At 37.2% G+C, this 25,024-nt stretch overlaps 1 protein-coding gene across 2 annotated transcripts in view; it reads left to right on the forward strand.

Moving 5' to 3' along the window:
• The window catches only part of LOC136764313 (microtubule-associated tumor suppressor 1 homolog A), a 94,793-nt gene that overhangs the window by 1,726 nt on the left and 68,043 nt on the right, over window positions 1–25,024 (forward strand). The window contains exon 1 of one of the 2 annotated variants that reach the window (XM_066718255.1): window positions 16,403–16,888. The exons of the other annotated variant lie outside the window; for it this stretch is intronic. The gene's annotated coding sequence lies outside the window, so the exon portion shown is untranslated. Of the gene's footprint in view, window positions 1–16,402; window positions 16,889–25,024 lie in introns of those variants that run through there. 2 annotated transcript variants of the gene reach the window in all.

Raw genomic sequence — 25,024 nt, forward strand, 5'->3', positions numbered from 1 at the left:
AAAAACAAAAAAAGCACACACAGCCGTTGCCATGACACTCAAAATTGAGCTCAGGTGCATCCTGTTTCCACTGATCATCCTTGAGATGTTTCTACAACTTGATTGGAGTCCACCTGTGGTAAATTCAGTTGATTGGACATGATTTGGAAAGGCACACACCTGTCTATATAAGGTCCCACAGTTAACAGTGCATGTCAGAGCACAAACCAAGCCATGAAGTCAAAGGAATTGTTTGTAGACCTCCAAGACAGGATTGTATCGAGGCACAGATCTGGGGAAGGGTACAGCAACATTTCTGCAGCATTGACGGTCCCAATGAGCACAGTGGCCTCCATCATCCGTAAATGGAAGAAGTTTGGAACCACCAGGACTCTTCCTAGAGCTGGCCGCCGGCCAAACTGAGTGATCGGGGGAGAAGGGCCTAAGTCAGGGAGGTGACCAAGAACCCGATGGTCACTCTGACAGCTTCAGCGTGTCTCTGTGGAGAGAGGAGAACCTTCCAGAAGAACAAACATCTCTGTAGCACTCCACCTATCCAGGCCTGTAAGGTAGAGTGGCCAGACGGAAGCCACTCCTCAGTAAAAGGCACATGACAGCCCGCCTGGAGTTTGCCAAAAGGCACCTGAAGGACTCTCAAACCATGAGAAACAAAATTCTCTGGTCTGATGAAACAAGGATTGAACTCTTTGGCCTGAATGGCAAGCGTCATGTCTGGAGGAAACCAGGCACCACTCATCACCTGGCCAATACCATCCCTACAGTGAAGCATGGTGGTGGCAGCATCATGCTGTGGGGATGCATTTCAGTGGCAGGAACTGGGAGACTAGTCAGGATCGAGGGATAGATGAATGCAGCAATGTACAGAGACATCCTTGATGAAAACCTGCTCCAGAGCGCCATGGACCTCAGACTGGGGCGAAGTTTCATCTTCCAACAGGACAACGACCCTAAGCACACAGCCAAGATAACAAAGGAGTGGCTACAGGACAACTCTGTGAATGTCCTTGAGTGGCCCAGCCAGAGCCCAGACTTGAACCTGATTGAACCTCTCTGGAGAGATCTGAAAATGGCTGCACACCGACGCTCCCCATCCAACCTGATGGAGCTTGAGAGGTCCTGCAAAGAAGAATGGGAGAAACTGCCCAAAAATAGGTGTGCCAAGCTTTTAGCATCATACTCAAAAAGACTTGAGGCTATAATTGGTGCCAAAGGTGCTTCAACAAAGTATTGAGCAAAGGCTGTGAATACTTATGTACATGTGCTTTTTTTGTTTTTTATTTTGAATACATTTGCAAAGATTTCAAACAAACGTCTTTCATGTTGTCATCATGGGGTATTGTTTGTAGAATTTTGAGGAAAATAATGAATGTAATCCATTTTGGAATAAGGCTGTAACATAACAAAATGTAGGAAAAAGTGAAGCGCTGTGAATACTTTCTGGATGCACTGTATATATTTTTTGTACAATATCATGACTATACTATATAACACAGCAGTGTTAAATATGTTTGTAATACATTACATAATCCTTTTAATGTAATTCTACACTGCTAACATGTATATAGGTGAACAGTGTAGAATTCAATGTAAAGGTATTATGTAGTGTATTACAACACAGTTGTGTTTATATATAAAATATATATATTTGTTAGCCTTTTTTATAGATCAAAATCTAAATCAGTGGTGGGCAGACCCTGGAGGGCCACAGACTTGCAGGCTTTATAAGACTCTTGATATTCCCATATGCTTACAATCTACAAACAGTGCTTAGTAGTTTAAAGTTGAGGTGAAAGAAAAAAAAAAAAAAAAAAAAGGTGCTGTCCACCACTGGTCTAGATGGAGGCAATGACAAAGACCTTTAAACCCCCTAAATCCTACAGTGAGGGGAAAAAAGTATTTGATCCCCTGCCAATTTTGTACGTTTGCTCACTGACAAAGAAATGATCAGTCTATAATTTTAATGGTAGGTGTATTTTAACAGTGAGAGACAGAATTATAACAAAAAAATCCAGAAAAACGCATTTCAAAAAAGTTATACATTCATTTGCATGTTAATGAGGGAAATAAGTATTTGGCCCCTTCGACTTAGTACTTGGTGGCAAAACCCTTGTTGGCAATCACAGAGGTCAGACGTTTCTTGTAGTTGGCCACCAGGTTTGCACACATCTCAGGAGGGATTTTGTCCCACTCCTCTTTGCAGATCCTCTCCAAGTCATTAAGGTTTCGAGGCCGACGTTTGGCAATTTGAACCTTCAGCTCCACAGATTTTCTATGGGATTAAGGTCTGGAGACTGGCTAGGCCACTCCAGGACCTTAATGTGCTTCTTCTTGAGTCACTCCTTTGTTGCCTTGGCTGTGTGTTTTGGGTCATTGTCATGCTGGAATACCCATCCATGACCCATTTTCAATGCCCTGGCTGAGGGAAGGAGGTTCTCATCCAAGATTTGATGGTACATGGCCCCGACCATCGTCCCTTTGATGCGGTGCAGTTGTCCTGTCCCCTTAGCAGAAAAACACCCCCAAAGCATAATGTTTCCACCTCCATGTTTGACAGTGGGGATGGTGTTCTTGGGGTCATTCCTCCTCCTCCAAACACGGCGAGTTGAGTTGATTCCAAAGAGCTCGAATTTGGTCTCATCTGACCACAACACTTTCACCCAGTTCTCCTCTGAATCATTCAGATGTTCATTGGCAAACTTCAGACGGGCCTGTACATGTGCTTTCTTGAGCAGGGGGACCTTGCGGGCGCTGCAGGATTTCAGTCCTTCACGGCGTAGTGTGTTACCAATTGTTTTCTTGGTGACTATGGTCCCAGCTGCCTTGAGATCATTAACAAGATCCTCCCGTGTAGTTCTGGGCTGATTCCTCACCGTTCTCATGGTCATTGAAACTCCACGAGGTGAGATCTTGCATGGAGCCCCAGACCGAGGGAGACTGACAGTTATTTTGTGTTTCTTCCATTTGCGAATAATCGCACCAACTGTTGTCACCTTCTCACCAAGCTGCTTGGCGATGGTCTTGTAGCCCATTCCAGCCTTGTGTAGGTCTACAATCTTGTCCCTGACATCCTTGGACAGCTCTTTGGTCTTGGCCATGGTGGAGAGTTTGGAATCTGATTGATTGATTGCTTCTGTGGACTGGTGTCTTTTATACAGGTAACGAGCTGAGATTAGGAGCACTCCCTTTAAGAGAGTGCTCCTAATCTCAGTTCGTTACCTGTATAAAAGACACCTGGGAGCCAGAAATCTTGCTGATTGATAGGGGATCAAATACTTATTTCCCTCATTAACATCCAAATCAATTTATAACTTTTTTGAAATGCGTTTTTCTGGATTTTTGTTGTCGTTATTCTGTCTCTCACTGTTAAAATACAGCTACCATTAAAATTATAGACTGATCATTTCTTTGTCAGTGGGCAAACGTACAAAATCAGCAGGGGATCAAATACTTTTTTCCCCTCACTGTATTAATAGTTGCTTCTTCACAATGCAGTGCCACTCATTTGATATTGATGTACTTTCCTTTTACCTGCATGTAGTGTTTTGTATACAACATGACATCGATTTTGTTAGGTGTCTATGCAGTTCTTAACAGTTCAAGTTTTTTGTCTTAAGATTACTTGGTATAGCACGGTTATTTTTGAACATAATTATATGTTCTAGGTAGTGTCAAATATTTCGAGTAATTTGTGTTGATCAAACCAAAACTAATTCTAACATTACATTAGTTTTTCCAAACTCATTTAAAAATCCAAATATTTTTGCTATTTGTTGATTTGTGTAAACATTCATGTCCCTGTTTGATAACACATCGTGTTCTTAATTTTTTTTGATGTGTACGTATCCGACTGGCCCTTTTTCATCACATGATGGTGCTTTTATGGGAGGTTTGCTGAAAGATGGAGAGATGTGGGAGCAGCTTATAAGCAATGTTTCTGTAAATGTAAATGGAGGTGTCATGTAACATACTGGTGGTTCCTGTTTTCTGGGATTGTAATGATATACTTGTAAAGTTTAAACTAATAGTGTTTTAGAAAAATATATCTTATGCCTTATTTGTTCTTTGTAAACCTTCTGGATATCTTGAAATCTGAATCTGATATAAAATCTGAGCCTCAGATCTGAGCATTGCTACTACTGTTTTCATCACCTAATGGGCCACCCAACCCTTGCTTTAGAATTGATCTATGGTTTGCAAGTAAAGGGCATTCCTCTTTTGTTCCTTGACTGTTTACATTTAATCTTTTAAGTTTTATTATTTTAAGGAACTGTTCCCTTCACATTAAATTGGTTTCTGTAAAGTTTTCCCACTGAATAAACTGCATTTATTTGTTAATATGCAAACCCCATGTTCTGTGGGAGTAACGCTTGTTAAATATGTTTTGTGTAGAACCTTTAACAGAATGGATAGTAGTGATTCTGTTTGCAGATGGTTTCTTATTTTTTGCTCCTGCTTGTCTGAACTCATTTAACTTTACATACCTGCTTGAATACTGATGATGATGTACTTTTCTGCTGCCTGTGGGAGATGGTGTTGACATCTAAAAAGGTAATGAACATATAGGCTCTTACTGGTAAAATGAGTGAACAGAAAATTAATGAAGATTTGTACATACACCACTGAAAAACAGTTTCTGTCTGTACTCACTATGCAGTAAATAACTAGATGAATGTCAGTAGTCTCGTTGGCATTTTATTATTTATTTTGTATTTAATTACATGTTGCATTGCACATGTCCTAGACCAGCTGTAAAGTTAAATGTAATGCTATCTCCTCATTGTTTAAACGCTCATGTTATGTTCGTATTTTAAGGGATGGAGGTATTAAATTTAACCTTCAAGAGAAGTATCAGTTATGACTGTACGGTTACATGATGACACAAGTATTTTAAGTTTTCAGAATATAAGAAGTTGGAATATTCTTTATGCTTTGTTTACATGAATTGGAATACTTGATATTCCACGTTTATATGGCAAAGTTTACGCATTTGTTTGACCAGGCAGCTCTGAATATAGCTACAGGAAACCCTGCACCATGTACAGTGCTGTGGACATACTGTTCCCCCTAACCACACATTAGTATTTCCCCATTTGTTTTGTAATTCAAAAGATTGAAATCTGTAAATATGTTTTTTTTGGTGGTATGTGACATGCTCTACAAGGTCTTTAAATGACTCATTGAGACAGGAGCTGTTTTTCATCACATAAGTATAACCTCTTTGGAAATTGAACTATTTACGGAGCTATTTAAGGGACATGAGAAAATATATCTTGTGCCCAGGATTTCATATCTTGTGTGCACAATTAACGTAAATCATGGGAATGATTTTGTGTCTTGTGAGCATGATTTAATAATTGTGGTAACATGTGAGATCTAGATTTTGTACTACTTCCTTTTATATCAGAATTGCATGCATGTGGAGAAATACAAAGTAATACCCATGAGATATTTATTTGTTCTCTCATGTCTCTTCCCAGGCTCTGTAACTAAATACAAAATACAATAAAATTGTATTGTTTGTATTTTAATGTTTATCTCTGTACATATTTATATTCATGGTTATGAAAATAAATACTACCTTAGTTAAGATGGTGTTGATGCAAATGTGTCTGTATAATGGTAGTTATCTGGATATCTGCATTTAAGAAGGTTCAGTTGAAATGGATAACATCAGCCATGAATGAAAACATGCAGGGCGTTCCGTAGTGATACATAATGATTTGCTCAGCATAGAAAAGTTTGTTTTTAATTGTTCACTTTTCCCAAAGGTTAATCTTAGCCCTAGGACACCTACAGTATAGTATGTTCTATTCTTTGACCAAATATATACTGCTACAAAGGCCTTTCGATGGATATTTCAGTGATTTAAAAAGAATCTGAAGAGTTGTGAAAAGTACTCAGTACTGCTGAACCAACAGTGGCAGGTTATAGTGCAGGCAGCACAGCACAAATGTACAAAATGCCCTCGAAAGTGTAACTTATTTAATACATATGTTAAACGTATTGCAATACGAATCATAGCCAAAACACGATGTAGGATTTGAAGTAGTTTTATAAATATCCTGTACAGTTTTATCCAATGTTGTCTGGGAGGTGCGTTTTTTAACTCATTTTCTTCAGATTGTTCAATGTGATCTGAGCTTGCTTGTCATTTGGAGACACTTTTTGTTTGCTGATACCCAGTCAACATCTTCAGCAAACATTTACTGTTTTTCTTTAATTGCTATTGTGAATTTTGAAAATCTATGGCATAGAGGCGCATTTTTAAGTTAATTCACTTAAAAATGCGCCTCTATGCCATAGTATACGGTAATCTTCAATCATGACAAGAATAAACAATTTACCAAAACCATGGATACTCAAATGCAGCACAGCTTTCAAAAACACTTTCTATTGGTTATGAGACACCTGCGGGATAACACATGCATTATGATCTTAAAAAATAGGTTGTCCGAAACGCAGGGCCCTACTCATACCATTGTGAGGCATTTATGTATTCCCATAACCAGAAGTAATTGCATTCCTTATACAGAGATCCCCCATTTGGTACAACATTACCTGGTGCATTTTTTAAACTTTATATGATTTTATTTGTATACTGTATTATATTTAATTTAATTCATGGAGAAAACGATATTCTTCGTAGCGGTGATTACAAGACTTAAACTTCTGTGAATGTCGAATCTATTTCTAAAGTTGTTGGAGAAATTGCAGAGTATGTGTAGCTGTTTCTGTTCATTACAATTCCCAGGTGTCCCCATTATTTTGACTACAATTGGAAAATTATGCAATGTTGTCTTACATTAAAATTTGATATGCATCATTTACTTAATATAGTACGGGCTCATGGAAGTGTTTATGCTTTTCTTGTTTTTTTCATGAAGTTGTACATGCTATCCTATGAATAAGTGTTAAAATGTGAGTAAATTTTGAATTACAATTTTGAATAAAATATTTGGTATTGTTTTAGCACTGTATAAAAGCAGCTTCCTGCTCCAAAGGGTAGGTCTGTTTCAGCCACGGTTATAGTTATTCTAGGTTGGCCTCATTTGATTAAAATAAAAGTGAAAACCATCACAGAGATGTTGACGGGCTGTCAAATACATACATTTGAATGTGACCTTTTTTGTTTCCTTGATTTAACAGGGATTTGGCGACAGTCATCTTCTCTCCATCTATATCCCAAAATGTTAGTCATCTCTACATTTATAATTGAGAAGTAATCATTCAGTGTTTTTTCTTTAAAACAAATAAAACACAATTGTGTAAATATTCCCTTTTAGGGTAAGGTAACTTTTGCCACTAAATATCTGTTCAATGAGGATGAAGGATGAACACAGGGCTGGTTTCACAGACCCATATTTTCCCTTGTCTTGGATTACCCAGTTATCAAGGTATGTGAAACCAGCTATTAATGTAATTTGTAATTTTTCTATATATTACAAGCAACAATAATCATAATAAGAGACTTATTTAGCACATAAAGGTTAAAACAAATGATTATTCTTGAATCAACAGGATTTTTTGAGTTAAAGCAGCTGAATTAGGTCAGTGTGTTTATGGGTGTAATTTCATAAAAGTTAGCAAAATCAACCCAGAATAGCTTCACAAAGCATGAAAATTCATCCATTTGTCTGTTTTAGTGCTTTGTTGTGCCCTTACTTTCTTCTGTTTTATAGAGAATTATGTGAACAGTAATGTTGCTACATATTTAAATGTAGCAGATGTGGTGGTGTAGTAATACATTTTACTATCAAGTTAAATATTTTCCTCCAGAAACTATACTACACTTCTGCCCCCCTGTACTATTTTCAGATCAGTCAGTAAGGCATCCCAAAAAGCTATCTGATATGTTTGTGTCAGGTGGAAAGTGTAAATTAGGTGCTGGCAATTGGGAGATGGACAGTGCATGGGTGAAGAAGCATGACCTCATCAGAAAGCTGATCTTTAAAGAAAAGGTTTTCAGTTAATAGGCTGTTCAATCAGACTATTTAATTGGGTATTTTGTTTAGCTGTTTGCTGCTGTTCCACATACTGTCAAAATCTATGCTCTACAAAGTGTTGGTAGAAGTTTTAACACTGGTTCATTTCAGCATTTCCAGGTGAAGGTCACATTTGAAAACCTGATCCTTATTAGAACTATCATAAATCTTATGCAGTGTCAGAATAGAAGTAACCTCCATGCCTTGACCCTGATTCAACCAACATTTTCTGTATTTGCTTAAAGTTGTAATCATCAAAACAATAGTCTACTTCATCCAGTAAACAAATCTGTACTTTTCACTGTACATGTAATCAGGTAAATTCTCCTTTAGTGTAGAAGGGTGATAAGTAGAGACCATAAGTGTATTTATATTAGTGTTTTCTTTTCTTTTTTTAATAGATGGTAGTATGTAAGTAGTTTTGTATATTTTTAATAAAAATATCTAAAATGTATAGTTTCGTGTAGTTGAACAATCCCATAATGTAATCCATCCATTTAAAGGAATGAAGAGACTAAGGCTCAGCTTCATGGCTGGTAGATTGTTCTTGATTTTTTTTCAAAGAATAAGACTAATTTGTTAAGTCTTAATTACTTTTGCACTTTAGATTTTAGATATATATTCTAGAGGTTTGGATAAATGCTCAAAACAAGGAGTTATCTGTCACGGTGTGCAAAGTACAATAATAAAAAAACACCTACAGTAATCCCAGGTTTTCAAGGATCATCTTATTGAAATCTCCTAGCTAGTAATGTATACCATGGTGTTGCATATGTTAGTAGTACATTGTATCAAATAAATATTACTTCTTCCTGTTAAAATGTCAGTACTTTCACTTTAAATGTTCCATTAGCTTCTTCATTATCACTTTCTCACATTGTAAGTCAAGACAAGTGTGTTGGAGGTGTTAAGTGTCTCTTCTCCTCTTTAGGGTCTGGTTAATGGATTTTATATTTATTTTTTGGCAGTAGTTTGTGGCAAGGCATGCTACTGATCCTCTGAATAGGTCTTGTGCTATTTTTAGGGTGGACTCTGAAGAGCCAATACATTTTGAGGCTAAATTTAGTTATGCTAAAACATTTGTGACAGTTTGGGCACAATCTGTAATGTGAGTCTAGGGCAGGAGTTCAACTTCCTTGTAAACAATGTTGTCATGTTAGGAAATGAAATGTGCATGATGATCTTGCATAGTTTTTCCTCCTCTCCCCCAGCCTATTCATGCATCAAAAACAGTATACACAGTTTAAGTTTTAGTTGTAGGTATTCACACCCTTCCTTTAAAACCATGTTGTTTGGCGATTTTCATTTAGTTTAATAAATATTGTTCCTCCACAAACCAGTGGGTGAGTGAGTCTCTGTTTTCAGGTGTTATTTTGATTCACTGGACAGGGAGCTTGAATAGAGAATAGAATTTTCCCTGAACTGTGCCATTTCACCTTGAAGAGTTTGCTGAAAAATAAAATACAATTTTATAACAATGTCGCCACCGTTATTTGGAGACCAGGATTGGACCAACAGGGAACAATAGTCCAGAACAAAGTATATAGTTATAGTAATGCATTTTTAAAATCTGAGACAGCTGTTGTGTAGAGCTCTTTTTTAATTAAGTCACTGAGACTATATCATACCCCCTTTATATTACTAAAAAGTTAAACATTATTTAATGCAAGCAAAGCTTTTTTTTGTAAGTGTAATACGTAGAATACTAATTTGATTTGTATGACTGCATGTTGTCTTTCCGGCCTGTCTAAAAGCTGCAAAGGTTTCCGTTGTTCAGTTTCTTTCTTGATTTAACTATGGTTTGAAGATTTAGAATTATTTCAAATGGATTGCAGTTTTCCATCCAGATGTCTTGACCTTCATTCTAATGCATCCTCTGAGAGTAAAGCAAACTGCACAAGCAAAAATGATGCAGGCCTCTTTTTATTTACATTGTGTTCAATCTGGCCATGTGGTGCAAATGATTGCTGTTTGGATTTTTGTAATCACTACAATGTTCTGTATAATTACAGCGTAACAAGCAAGCCTGTTTTAGATTTTCTAACTTCAACCACAAGCTGTCTGTAAACGGAAGTCATTTTAGTGATTTACTTGCCTTTGAACCCCACATCATATTTAACCCCACATATGATTTATTTTGTTTCTAATTTACTCATGTATTCTGCACACTGATTTATCCCATCACTTTGATGGGAAAACTGTTTAAGATCTATAATTTTTATCATATACAGTTAGGTCCATAAATATATGGACAGTGAAACAATTGTCATCATTTTGGCTTTGTATGCCACCACAATAGATGTGCTTTAAGTGTAGACTTTCATCTTTAATTTGAGGGTAGTTACATCCAAATTGGGTGAACGGTGTAGGAATTAGACCAAATTTTAGGGGCTCAAAAGTAATTGGACAAACTAACATAATCATGAATTCAGTTGTGAGTTTCAATACTTGCCAGTTCCCTTGGCAGCCATACATGCCCATGCCGTAACACTACCTCCACCATGCTTCACACATGAGGTGGTATGCTTCGGATCATGAGCAGTTCCTTCCCTTCTCCATACTTTTCTCTTCCCAATTTGAATGCAATTTGCATGTAACAATCCTCAAATTAAAGATGATAGTCTACACTTAAAGCACATCTTGATTTTGATCTTGCTGACGTTTGCTGACGTTTGGCAACTAGAACCTTCAGCTCCCTCCACAGATTTTCTATGGGATTAAGGTCTGGAGACTGGCTAGGCCACTCCAGGACCTTAATGTGCTTCTTCTTGAGCCACTCCTTTGTTGCCTTGGCTGTGTGTTTTGGGTCATTGTCATGCTGGAATACCCATCCACAACCCATTTTCAATGCCCTGGCTGAGGGAAGGAGGTTCTCACCCAAGATTTGACGGTACATGGCCCCGTCCATCGTCCCTTTGATGCGGTGCAGTTTTCCTGTCCCCTTAGCAGAAAAACACCCCCAAAGCATAATGTTTCCACCTCCATGTTTGACGGTGGGGATGGTGTTCTTGGGGTCATTCCTCCTCCTCCAAACACGGCGAGTTGAGTTGATGCCAAAGAGCTTGATTTTGGTCTCATCTGACCACAACACTTTCTCCCAGTTCTCCTCTGAATCATTCAGATGTTCATTGGCAAACTTCAGACGGGCCTGTACATGTGCTTTCTTGAGCAGGGGGACCTTGCGGGCGCTGCAGGATTTCAGTCCTTCACGGCGTAGTGTGTTACCAATTGTTTTCTTGGTGACTATGGTCCCAGCTGCCTTGAGATCATTAACAAGATCCTCCCGTGTAGTTCTGGGCTGATTCCTCACCGTTCTCATGATCATTGAAACTCCACGAGGTGAGATCTTGCATGGAGCCCCAGACCGAGGGAGACTGACAGTTATTTTGTGTTTCTTCCATTTGCGAATAATCGCACCAACTGTTGTCACCTTCTCACCAAGCTGCTTGGCGATGGTCTTGTAGCCTATTTCAGTCTTGTGTAGGTCTACAATCTTGTCCCTGACATCCTTGGACAGCTCTTTGGTCTTGGCCATGGTGGAGAGTTTGGAATCTGATTGATTGCTTCTGTGGACAGGTGTCTTTTATACAGGTAACGAGCTGAGATTAGGAGCACTCCCTTTAAGAGAGTGCTCCTAATCTCAGCTCGTTACCTGTATAAAAGACACCTGGGAGCCAGAAATCTTGCTGATTGATAGGGGATCAAATAGGGGATTAAAATTATAGACTGATCATTTTTTGTCAGTGGGCAAATGTACAAAATCAGCAGGGGATCAAATACTTTTTTCCCTCACTGTAGATACACACTCACCTAAAGGATTATTAGGAACACCATACTAATACTGTTTGACCCCCTTTCGCCTTCAGAACTGCCTTAATTCTACGTGGAATTGATTCAACAAGGTGCTGAAAGCATTCTTTAGAAATGTTGGCCCATATTGATAGGATAGCATCTTGCAGTTGATGGAGATTTGTGGGATGCACATCCAGGGCACGAAGCTCCCGTTCCACCACATCCCAAAGATGCTCTATTGCGTTGAGATCTGGTGACTGTGGGGGCCAGTTTAGTACAGTGAACTCATTGTCATGTTCAAGAAACCAATTTGAAATGATTCGACCTTTGTGACATGGTGCATTATCCTGCTGGAAGTAGCCATCAGAGGATGGGTACATGGTGGTCATAAAGGGATGGACATGGTCAGAAACAATGCTCAGGTAGGCCGTGGCATTTAAACGATGCCCAATTGGCACTAAGGGGCCTAAAGTGTGCCAAGAAAACATCCCCCACACCATTACACCACCACCACCAGCCTGCACAGTGGTAACAAGGCATGATGGATCCATGTTCTCATTCTGTTTATGCCAAATTCTGACTCTACCATCTGAATGTCTCAACAGAAATCGAGACTCATCAGACCAGGCAACATTTTTCCAGTCTTCAACTGTCCAATTTTGGTGAGCTTGTGCAAATTGTAGCCTCTTTTTCCTATTTGTAGTGGAGATGAGTGGTACCCGGTAGGGTCTTCTGCTGTTGTAGCCCATCCGCCTCAAGGTTGTACGTGTTGTGGCTTCACAAATGCTTTGCTGCATACCTCGGTTGTAACGAGTGGTTATTTCAGTCAAAGTTGCTCTTCTATCAGCTTGAATCAGTCGGCCCATTCTCCTCTGACCTCTAGCATCAACAAGGCATTTTCGCCCACAGGACTGCCGCATACTGGATGTTTTTCCCTTTTCACACCATTCTTTGTAAACCCTAGAAATGGTTGTGCGTGAAAATCCCAGTAACTGAGCAGATTGTGAAATACTCAGACCGGCCCGTCTGGCACCAACAACCATGCCACGCTCAAAATTGCTTAAATCACCTTTCTTTCCCATTCAGACATTCAGTTTGGAGTTCAGGAGATTGTCTTGACCAGGACCACACCCCTAAATGCATTGAAGCAACTGCCATGTGATTGGTTGGTTAGATAATTGCATTAATGAGAAATTGAACAGGTGTTCCTAATAATACTTTAGGTGAGTGTATATAGATATAGATAGATCTGTTGAAATAAGTAAACCATATTTAATAAGGAGAATTTGATTCCACACAATGTTCATGTAATCTGGAATATTGGCTAACTGTTTAATAGCTCTAATTATTATTTTATTATATTGTTTCCCTTTTCTCAATTTCCACATTTTACATGCAAGTTTAATTACAAATGTGAAGAAAGTGACAGTTAAATTGGTGCCTTGTACAGTGTAATGAGTATTATGATAACTGAATAACAATTGCAAGGTCACATTAAAACAAGAAAATATATTGAGTGAAATCGCAGCCAACATGACTTCCTCTATTGGTGAACATTTCTTTTAGATCACGATTATCCTAACTTCATCTGTTCTCTCAATGTGTAGCGTGTTTATGCAGAGCAATTTAAAACTGTGCCCCCCTACATCCTTGATCAGTAGCTTCCTCCAGTAGCTGCTGTATGGTACTGAAGGTGGTAACAATAAGGACATGAGATGTATAGAACCACTCGCTCGTGTGTGATATAGGACTGTCCCTTTAAAACTAAATTTGTCACAATGTGAACAATGCAATAATGTTTACATGATGGAAACAACCAGTTAGATAATCTTTGGCATATGCTAAATCTACTAAATTAAAAGATTACAAATATTATATTATTACAAATAAAATGCCAGTGGAATAGACTAGCAAAAAAAAAAAAAGTTCAAATAATGCAGGTCTGTGATGCATATCTTAAAAGTTGATGGTGAGATGACACTGTGGGTGATTTGAAAACTAACTGACCTGGGATGCGTAACCAGTTTAGAACTTTTGCATTTGGAAAGTATTGAGCAACATTGTTGGACATTGCATGATACTGGAAAAAGTTTTCAATCACCTTATCTTAGCTGTGAATACTGTAAATATACTATTTCTGGGTACTTAACTTTGACACAACCATTGTCCCAATCTCCAAACTGATTGTATTCTATAATTTAATAAAATGGTGTAGAAACCACAAGATCTCTATGCCTACATAACTTTGGTAACGCATGACAAATGCAACATAAATAAATAAATAAGCTGATAGCTATTCATTAACTTTATATGTATTTAAAAAGCATGGATACCTAACTTAAGAGTTTATGACCAGTATACAATTAATCACTTTCAACTTAATTTTACTGTTATGTAATGGAAGTCTCGACAAAAAAACATCTAGAACAAAGCTTCGATACATAATAAAGGTTTGATCCCATATAGTGGGCATGGGAACACAGCGCTGAATTTCCCGAGTCTGGCGGCAAGACCATAGAGGTGTCAAATGGAGCAGTTAGGTCAGGATGCTGTCAACAATTATTCTTTATGGATGAGTGCAAGAGCAGCCAGGATGTGGGTCTTCATGGAGACGACAGTGGTATAACTCCTTATATAAAACAATGCAATTAAAGTCATTTGCAATGTATCCTTGTGTTCCTGAGGTTTCTTTTTTCTTTTAGATCAGGTCTGCATACGCCTAACTATGTAGGTTTTGTCTCGCCCCATTAGGATTAAAATGTTTTGTGGAAGTTGTGCAAGTTGGATGTGACCACTGGGAAGAAGTCTGATATGGACATTTTTTGTTTCCATTAAGTTACATAATGATAAGGCAAAATTTAAATGAGTTTGCTTTGTGTAAAATGTTTTATTTTACTACTCCACTGTATTTATTGATGATGTGACTGCTGACCAAAGCAGCAGGATGAATTCTGAAGTGTTTAGGGCTATATTATCTGCTCAGATTCAGCCAAATGCTTCAAAACTCATTGGAGGGCACTTCACAGTGGACAATGACCCGAAGTGTACTGTGAAAGCAACACAAGACTTTAAGGGGAAGATGTGGAATGTTTAAGCCAATGTAAATATCAGAGCTAGGCTGTATCATGGGAAGGACTGATGCGGCTTTCACTAAATACTCTCGGGCAGTCCGAAACATGAAATAAGTTAGTTATTTGTGTATGGTATTTAAATTACAGACTTCAGCCATATTACAATTACCAACTTTGACATGGACAATATATTTGCAGCACAACAGTATGAAGGACCTTGTATGTACCACACTCATGGTCTAGCAAAGGTACTTGTGCAGAAGCCAGATATTTTTAATCTGGATGAGGAAGTGTGGAAAAGCTAGATAATTCTATTATATTTGGAGATTTTTTTTTTTTAATTTCACATGGCTCAAAGTAAGTGGAACTCAGCACCACAATCCACTTGCCTATATTACTAACAACAGTGCGATTAATGAAAAAACAAATTTGTACCTCCTTCAAATATTCATGTAAATTCTTGTGCAGAGCTCTTTTTATTTTAAATTTTGGTATACTGCCTTCAGGGATTTGTTTTAGCAAATTGTGCCCACTTGTTTGTTTTTTATATGCCAGGACTCCACAACTATTATGATTAAAATGGAAATAAATATACATTTTATTCTCTTTAGGTTGGTAATGCATCTCATTCCTTCATTGTTTTTGGCAAATGTTTACATTTTAAATGGGATTACTGCAATGCTTTCATTTTATAAAACAAAACTCATAAAATGAATTCAAATTCAAATGTGTGGTTCATTGAAACCAAATTGAAGAGAGCATGTCATATGATATGTCCTACAGTAATAGGGAAAGTTAAATGCATTGTTGTGTTGTTTACTATGATTAGGATTCCTTTCTGTGGGCCTTTATATGGACTAAGTAAAAATAGATCTGTTGTGAAGCACAGAAGAGAACATGTCACTGTTTTATTGACAGGATCAACAGTGTGTTATTTGCTATACTACGTTGTCAATACTGTTCAGTTCCAGTTCTGACAATTACATAATGGAACACAAGTGTAATAATAAACAAGGAAAAAAAGATCAGTTTTCTCGGTTGTCATGGTGCTGGTCTACCAGTTTTCATCCCACGTTATTACAGAAATCTGCAAAAGTTTTTTAGATGTATTTTTTATGTTTGGAAGGGAAGGGTGTTTAAGGTACAAACTGAATGTAGAGGAGCACAACCTGACTGAATTACCCCATGAAAGGCAGTATTATGTTCCACTGTGCGTAGTAATGAGGGTCTTTTGGGGGCAAATTTAGCTGTCATGTGCTTGGATTAGACCCTTAATCTGCTTGTATAATATGGTGGAAAAAATGTCTAACCTGTGTTATGCTATGTCAAAAATGTGAGATTATCTTAATCTTGTTGCTCTGCCTTTCTAATTTGTTTCCCTGTCTCCTCGTACTCCGTTCCTGCTGAAGTCGTGCTGATCGCCGTCCTCTTATAAAAGGGATTTTGGCTGCTAAGCAACTGCAAATGCTGATTTGGTCTGACATGCGCAGGCCACTCCCCCTTCATAGTGAGCTTGTCACGGCTAAGGTAACCAGTTGTTCACTCAAGTAAACTTAGCACTTGAGCCTTGTATGCAAAACGCTTCCGAACTGGACCTTGAACCGTTTCAAGGAGAGATTAAAGGCACTTCTGACACTGGGCACTGACAGCATGGAGGTGTGCAAAGACATGTGGGATGAGTTGTTGGCAAGAAGTTCCTAGGAAAAACAAATTCCTGCCTGCCTGGAAAAGTCACAATGCTTAGCCTTATTACTGCTGCATGGCTGAGTGTAGCTGTGTGAAAGGAGCAGTCCCGGGAGAGGATTGTGTGTCCAGGCTGCTGTTTTGATTTTTTTTTTTTTCTTTTCCTCTTTTTCACCCCCCCCCCTCGCTCTCTTAGTACACCAGTGGTTTATTCTGTTTACTGCTGCGTAAAGCATTAATGGGATCCATGCAGAGAGCAAAAGTCCTGGCAGAGGATTGAGCACTGCATATATACTGTAGCTTTATATGGATCGGCAGTCCAAAGTGACGGTGATCTCCTCTAAACATGAGTGAGGCATGGTAAGTTATGCCCTTAATTAATTTTATTTAGGAGATGCAAGATGGATCATTTTGTGGAAACGACAAAATGTGATTAAGAGGAATTTGAATTGATTGTAAAGGCCTGGTTTGTATGTACAGTAGATGATAACATACCAACAGAAGAATTAATACTGATCTGCATTATGAAAATGATTGATCGATCTATCTATATATCTGTATATATATCTAGTGTTTATATATCTAATGTTTATATATGTATATACTCTTCCTGCAAAGGTCTGACATGAATAAATATTTACATTTACAATGTACTTAATCTGTAGAAAAATAATCATGTTAAAACAAAAACGTGTGATATTTAGAATTGTAAATTACAGCAATGTTAGGGGTGTACAATATTGGTAAATTGTGATTAGTTTAAATTAATTGTACATATTGTAAACAATGTTTAATAAAACTATAGTCTTGTTTTTCAGTCAATAACTTTGACAATAGTAACTGTTGATAAAGCTTAACAAAATGTGTGGAACTGAACCCATACAGTAACAATCCTGAGTTAAACTGAGTTTTTTCATTCTGTTGTTAGTCAGTGTCTGGTGTATGCTCAGAGTTCAAAGTGTAGTTCTGTTTGTCTTTTATTTTTATGCTAATGAATCATTTTGGGTGGATCTTGCTTCTTTACGTTCCACTTTTCCACCACAGAGGTTTGTATGTCAGTGAATGACTAAGCATACTTTGCATTCTACCCCCCAGAGTAACATTTAATTCACTCTGGGTACCTGAGGGTGAAGCATCGTTGTTCAGCCTTTAAAGTAAATATTTAACACCTTACGTTCAATGTGTTTCATAGGACATTAATCTAATCCTAATCTTTGGTAATGATTGACTGCTTTGAGTGTGGTTAGTGCGCATTGTTCCAGTGATTGAAATGTTATTGCCCAAGAAAAATGTGCATTGTTAGTGTTTATAATATTGTACTTTTGTTATTGCCAGTCCGACATTTATGTCCCCAAGAAAATGTTAATAGCATGTTTAAAACCACATTTATATGCTATATATTCTTGAGTGCATTTAGTTTCAAACCAAACACAAGTGAGTGAACAGATTGTATTTAAATAGTATTTTAAGGAGCTTACCTAGTAGAAAAAAGTAATATGTGTAATTGGACACATTTCTTAGGATCATATTATGAATATCTGTCATATGATTTAGTCAATTTTGAAATGTACTGTCACTGACTTATTGAAATAGAATTAGCTATACGCTAAACCTATGGTACACTGCTAACCACCACAACTATAGAGGTAAGCACAAGTGAAATCCAAAATCCATGAGCATGGATGCACACTGTAATGTATTTGGTGCTGTTCTTGTCAAAGTAGGAAATGTTAAGTTCGAGTTCACGTTCCAACAGGAACAATCTTGCATTCGGGTAAAGGTTATGTTTTGAAGACACACCTAGACAAACACCAGGAAACAAACTCTGTGAAATGATTACTTTGGGTTTGCTTGTTGGTATAGTTTCTTTAAAATAATTTAATTCATGCATGATGCAAAGATTTGAAATTTAGTTTTTTATATGATTGGAAGCTTCAAGGTATTACATGAATTAGCCTATATATATATAATGTGTACAATACGAATTTATAATATATCAATTGACTTACGATGCAGCCCATAATATAGGATTTTAGTTTTTGTTTATATTTCTCAATTGATCAGATTGATTGTCAACAAATGTATTATTTTTGAGAGACATATATTACTGCACTACAGCCTTGCAGCAAACTAGTTGAGGCAGGCTTGAAGTCTCTTAATGGATCCTCACTCTGGAGGACTATACGTTTGATTTGATTCTGCTTAAGGAAAGTTGTATACCTCCTCCCCCCTCTAGTATTATGTCTTTAAGATACCCTGAGGCTTTGAATGACAAATCGTGTAGCAGAGCAGTTAATTAAGATCTAATACAAGGGTGTATGTTCTGGCCTCAAAGCTTCCATTCAAATAAAAGTCCAATGTAATTCAAAGTACAGTCTTTGTATTATTTTTCCACGTTAAAACAATATGTATGCATACATATATACATATACAATTGCAGTCACATTTAAATATTCTACTGATGGCAGAGTATGATGTAGAGAGCAAATATGTTTTTGCTTTTTTATTAATTTAGTGCAACAATTGAATTTATACATAGTAATGTAGATAACAGATAACAGACACCTGCTTGGATTTGTGATTTCATCTAATTTAATTTGTGGTTTCTACATTTTGGTGAACAATTATCATGCAATAAATTCTAAAGCAAGAAACTTTGAAATTAATTGTTGATGCTGTAGAACAGCAGTGAGTACTACTGCTCTCTGAATTGGCGCACTTAACTTTAGTAACCCGAGTCACCAGCACATAGAATATTTATGATCTTTACATTAAATGTTTATGAGGTAGAATACTGCCAGAACTTCAATCATTCAACAAGCTATATAAGTAGAAATGTAATCCAATCTATAAATGCTTGGACTTCTTGGAGTGCATCGGGGTGGGTTGGTTTTGTGAAGTTTCTAGTATGCAGAAATCCAAAATGTGCAGTCCGTTTTGTAAATCAATGCACTTTATAGTTTCTGTTTTTCAGAATAAGTAATGTGAATGATAATGTTTTATTTTATGGCTTGCCGCTGTTTAGTTTTTTTCCAGAAACTGTATTTTTGAAGTAAAGTTGAGGATGAGTGTGACATGGCCCAATACATTAAGACAATTGTGTTGCAGGCCTGAGTGTCATTACCAATAATTGTAATACTTATCATTGTTTAGATTGATAGTCTAAAATGTACCTTAAATGCTTTAGTTTTTGGGAGTTTTAGTTTTTAACATTGTTTTGTTTTGGACTTATTGCAAAATGTATACCTGCTCATGTATTTTTCCAAAGATTTGTATTTTACTTCTGAAAAAATGTAACAATTGTCCTGCTAGAAGCAGCAGACCTTATTAATTCCTGTCCTACAATATAGTGCTGTCTTTCTCATTGTATTTGACAGCAGTGCAGCAAAGCGTACAGTTTTTCTAACAATTGTGAATTATGTTGAATTACTGAATCCCCTGAGGAAACACAAAGATTATAAGACCAGACAGAACCTTGATTTCTGAAAAGCAGCTCTTGGGCTATTTAAGTTGTATTTTGCACGTGCACTTCTGTCACATTGTATCAACACAGTCTCATATTTATGTTGTATAATTGATGCATCATGAAATATGTGACAATTAAGCACAATTGAACTATTAACTGATGTAAAATAAATTCATTTAAAATATTTATCTTTACAAATTGAATTGAATTTACAAATTGAAGTTAACTCTTGATGTTATCACGATACTGAGGACAAATGGGATTGGTGCATTTAAAAAAGTAAATCGTAATTAATTTCAGTTTGGGGTTGAAAAGAATAACAAGTTTTAAAAATGAACAGAACATTATTAATTATCGACCCGTTTGTGTAGTTGGTAATTGACATAATCTCTGGAGTTTTTCATTACTTCTTGGTAGTCTACTGAATAAGTGTTACATAATGCAGTGTTTACAGTTAACTGTACCAATACAACCCATGTGTCCAGGGGACTAGATGTCATTGCCATACTGTCATTTAAAAGGAACCAAGTAAAGCAGGTGGTCTGTCTATGCACAGTCCCAAATTGCATACAGAAAGCTCCGCCTTGGCATTCCTTATGCAATTCAAACCCCTCTCCTGGTGATAGCATGCTTACGGTTTGCTTGACCTCACAATGGGCCTGCAGAAGCTGACCATGAACCCCACTTTTACTCATCATGATATATACTCATTTCCAGCATGTCACATCCTTGAAAGCTCCTGAAAATCAAGCTCCCCAGGACAACCACCAACAGGCCAATGGTTCCTTTCTTCAGTTGACCTCTCTGAGGTACAACAAGAAGTACTGCAGCTCACATTATGAAACAAACCTTAAATGCTTAATTAAAAAAAAAGTACATTTTGATTATTAATGTTCAATCTGCATGTTGATCACATTCACTCACTTTTGCCTTTACAAGTGCTTTGCTACATCTAGACATATTAGCTACATAATTTTGAGCAACTTGCAAGATCCATCCTAATAATGCATTTCATTGTGAGCCATTTGTCATTCATCCTTTTCAGTTTCCCCACAGCACAGTAATCTAGTGATCAGCTTTGCAAATTGTTTTCGTTATCTTGAAAAGAAAACGAGTGATTTAGTCTGGGGAGAGAAGGTGAAGTCACCAAGAGACATGGAGGTGTTTGCTGGGGGATTCAAAGGGGAGAAGGTTGAAAAGATGAGTAATAGATTATTTAGCAGAAGTGAGAAGAGATAGAGAGGAGGATATGAAAGAGGACAGCTTCGTAGAACTCATTTTAGTATTGAGTATGGAAGGAGTTGAAAACTTTATAGTTTCTGTTTTTAAGAATGTGTAAATGATGCCTTTTTTATATATATATATATATAAATATAAAAAAGTTATTTAAACGTATACTTCCTGGTAGTGGAAGAGGTCATACTGGGACTCTGTATGTTGAAGAGCAAACAATTCTGAAGTAACACCATGTGTAGTGTTGTATGCTACTAAATCATTTTCCTATTTGTTTGCCTAGTTTTAGTTAAACAATAATTTTCTCATACACAGGATACAATTGATTCTTCTGTAAGAAGCTTTATGCTACTATATGTGAGTGCCAGCTCTTGATACTACAATTATTTTATTGCATTTCTGGATTTGAAATACTTGTGCATTTTGGGTAGTGATGTTTGCTTTGATGTTACATTTTAAACTTCATGACACTTGCAATCCAAGACTTATATGAAGTACATTTCAGAGACATTTGTATTTGAGTATCAATTGTTCTTTTGCCTGTGTCCTTGTCGTTTTCTTCTATCATAATTTATTATTGTTCTTCTTATTATTATGTATTACATAGGTTACCGATATTAATGTTATTAATATTAATGTTGGTAAAAAAAATCCCAGATCAAATCCCATTTGCAAGAGGGCAGCCAGGGCTGGGAATCACAACAGTTGTTACCATAACTTAATTCATGATGTCAGTCACTTCACATTTCCTTATAAACATTTCAAGTAGTTTACAAACTACTTCATATAACACAATAGCGATAAAGACAATACATAAACATTGCATTTGAAATGTTTACACTACCATTATTGTTGTTGTTTTGCTAGGCTAATGCATTTATTTTTTAGAAATGCAATTTAAGGGAAAATGTAACGTTGTGGCATCAGGCCTTTGTGTGTCATAGAAACTGCTTACAGGGTCAGTAATATGCATGTAGCTCCTGCAGAATGTTTAAGCAGCATAAATAGCAAGGGAATCCTCAAACAAATCCTGTAACAGATGTTACAGATGTTGGTCAGTAAGCTGCTAACAAACATGAGCAAGTGAGGCAGAATGGCTCTCTCTTGTTTTAAGTGTTAGATATACTTGTGTGAAAAGTGACATAATGTAAAGCTGAATTTGATTGTTTTCTAAATTCTTTATTAGCTTTTAAGGGAGAATAAAGCTATAATTGTATTTTAATCCACAGGTTTTATCATCTATTTTTTACTTTTCATCTTTTATATTATATGTCAATGTTTCAAGCAAAGATTTGAAAAGCTACATACTATATTATGCAGAAGTCCAATTTGATATCCAATATTTTTTTGAGAATAAAATAATGTTAAACATAAAAGACTATCAATCGGTGATTACTTTCAAGTTAGTCGTTTAGAAACCAATACATCTGGAGTTATTGAGAAATCACACTGCATCTCGAATGTGAAGTCGGCTAAGGATTGAAAGGGCAGAAAGATTGCTTCAAGAAGATTAGATGTACAGACGTACACTAAACTCCCATTTCTCCCTGATTTTAAATATGTTGGGCACATCTGGCATTTAAACTATTTAAAACTTTTTAAACATTTTAAGATCTGATTACAAATTTAATGAATCAACGTAGCTTTTTCCCCTTCTCACATCTCGATTCCATAGAGACTACAAGCAATTAAGAAATGTGGCATTGCATACATATTTTCTTGGATGTTCTGCAAGATCCTCAGTTGTGCCCTCATCATAATTTAAAACATGGTTTCAAGGTGAAGCTGTGAAGCTATGCATTTCATTGATGGAAATGTGCACAGATAATTGCAAACCTAGACAAAACGTTGCTAATGCTCATGAACCGAAGGGCTTCATAATTCATGGATGGAGTACATTTAGTACCATAGTACATTTGATACACATTAGACAAAACCATATTGATTGACCTTCCCTTAGACCAGGAGAATATTCCTGGAAAAGATCAATTATCTTATTTATTTATTGAAGCCCAGTTGTCCAAAATACACAGAATAGACAAAATGGGATGGGGTGTTAGAGAGCAAAATGATTATAACAGGGTAGCTCTACTCTTGGGTCTATTCTAAATCAACAGATTTTTGTAACAATTATCAAACCCTAGTTAAAACCTATACAGTGGTATAGTTTTTTGTAAAATGGCAATACTATCTTTTTTTTTTTTAACATTTATATTGTGTATATATATACAATTATAATATAAAAATATGAGCTGCTCTTTAAATGGATTTGCATTTCAAATTAAAGTAATTCAAGATTTCCCTCATATTAGACCCTAAGTTCACTTGTAGTTTGTGCCTGTCTGAGAAGTTCATTGAGAAGTTCAACCTGTCTTAATTGCTTTGTGAAACATTATATTTATGATGAAATATTAAACAACATAGTTAGATGATGCCTTTCAGACAAAAAGCTGGTACAATAATGCCTTTTTTTTTTTTTTACAGGATTGATTTGAAGGGATGGTTAGACAGCGTAAACTCAAACTGATCTGCAGTTTAAAATATTGATTAAAATAACTTTTTTTAGTTAAATATTAATGTTGTGATCCAGTTGTCAGTAATGAATACGTTCATGCAACAGCCAGTTTGCTTCCCCTGCTTGTCCTCTCCATTCATTAAAAATGCAACAGAGTATCATAGCACACTATGCCACAAAATTACAGAGACGAGCACTAACAGGATACAGTGGTATTGATATCATGCAGGTAAGGAAATTCTAAGCAAGGCTTTCGCACTTTTTTTTTTTTTTAAATATCTCTGTACACACTTTGGTAGGGATAGTTTAATAATGTAATGTCCTTGCAACTTAAAATATTAAATGTGCACATACACCGATCAGCCATAACATTATGACCACTGACAGGTGACGTGAATAACACTGATAATCTCGTTATCATGGCAACTGTCAGTGGGTGGGATATATTAGGCAGCAAGTGAACATTTTGTCCTCAAAGTTGATGTGTTAGAAGCAAGAAAAATGGGCAGCGTAAGGATCTGAGCGACTTTGACAAGGGCCAAATTGTGATGGCTAGACGACTGGGTCAGAGCATCTCCAAAACTGCAGCTCTTGTGGGGTGTTCCCGGTCTGCAGTGGTCAGTACCTATCAAAAGTGGTCCAAGGAAGGAAAAGCGGTGAACCGACGACAGGGTCATGGGCGGCCAAGGCTCATTGATGCACGTGGAGAGTGAAGGCTGGCCCGTGTGGTCTGATCCAACAGATGAGCTACTGTAGCTCAAATTGCTGAAAAAGTGAATGCTGGTTCTGATAGAACGGTGTCAGAACACACAGTGCATCGCAGTTTGTTGCATATGGGGCTGCGTAGCCGCAGACCAGTCAGGGTGCCCATGCTGACCCCTGTCCATTGTCCACAGTGAGCATCAGAACAGGACCACGGAGCAATGGACAAAGGTGGCCTGGTCTGATGAATCATGAGTTCAAGGTGTTGACTTGGCCTTCAAATTCCCCAGATCTCAATCCAATTGAGCATCTGTGGGATGTGCTGGACAAACAAGTCCGATCCATGGAGACCCACCTCGCAACTTACAGCACTTAAAGGATCTGCTGCTAACGTCTTGGTGCCAGATACCACAGCACACCTTCAGAGGTCTAGTGGAGTCCATGCCCCGACGGGTCAGGGCTGTTTTGGTGGCAAAAGGGGGACCTACACAATATTAGGCAGGTGGTCATAATGTTATAGCTGATCGTTGTAGTCTGTTCTTAACAAATAGTCTTTAGTCCTCGATCAGGTTTGCTTCTG

This window comes from Amia ocellicauda, chromosome 12 (assembly GCF_036373705.1).
Source record: "Amia ocellicauda isolate fAmiCal2 chromosome 12, fAmiCal2.hap1, whole genome shotgun sequence".
Lineage (NCBI taxonomy): Eukaryota > Metazoa > Chordata > Actinopteri > Amiiformes > Amiidae > Amia > Amia ocellicauda.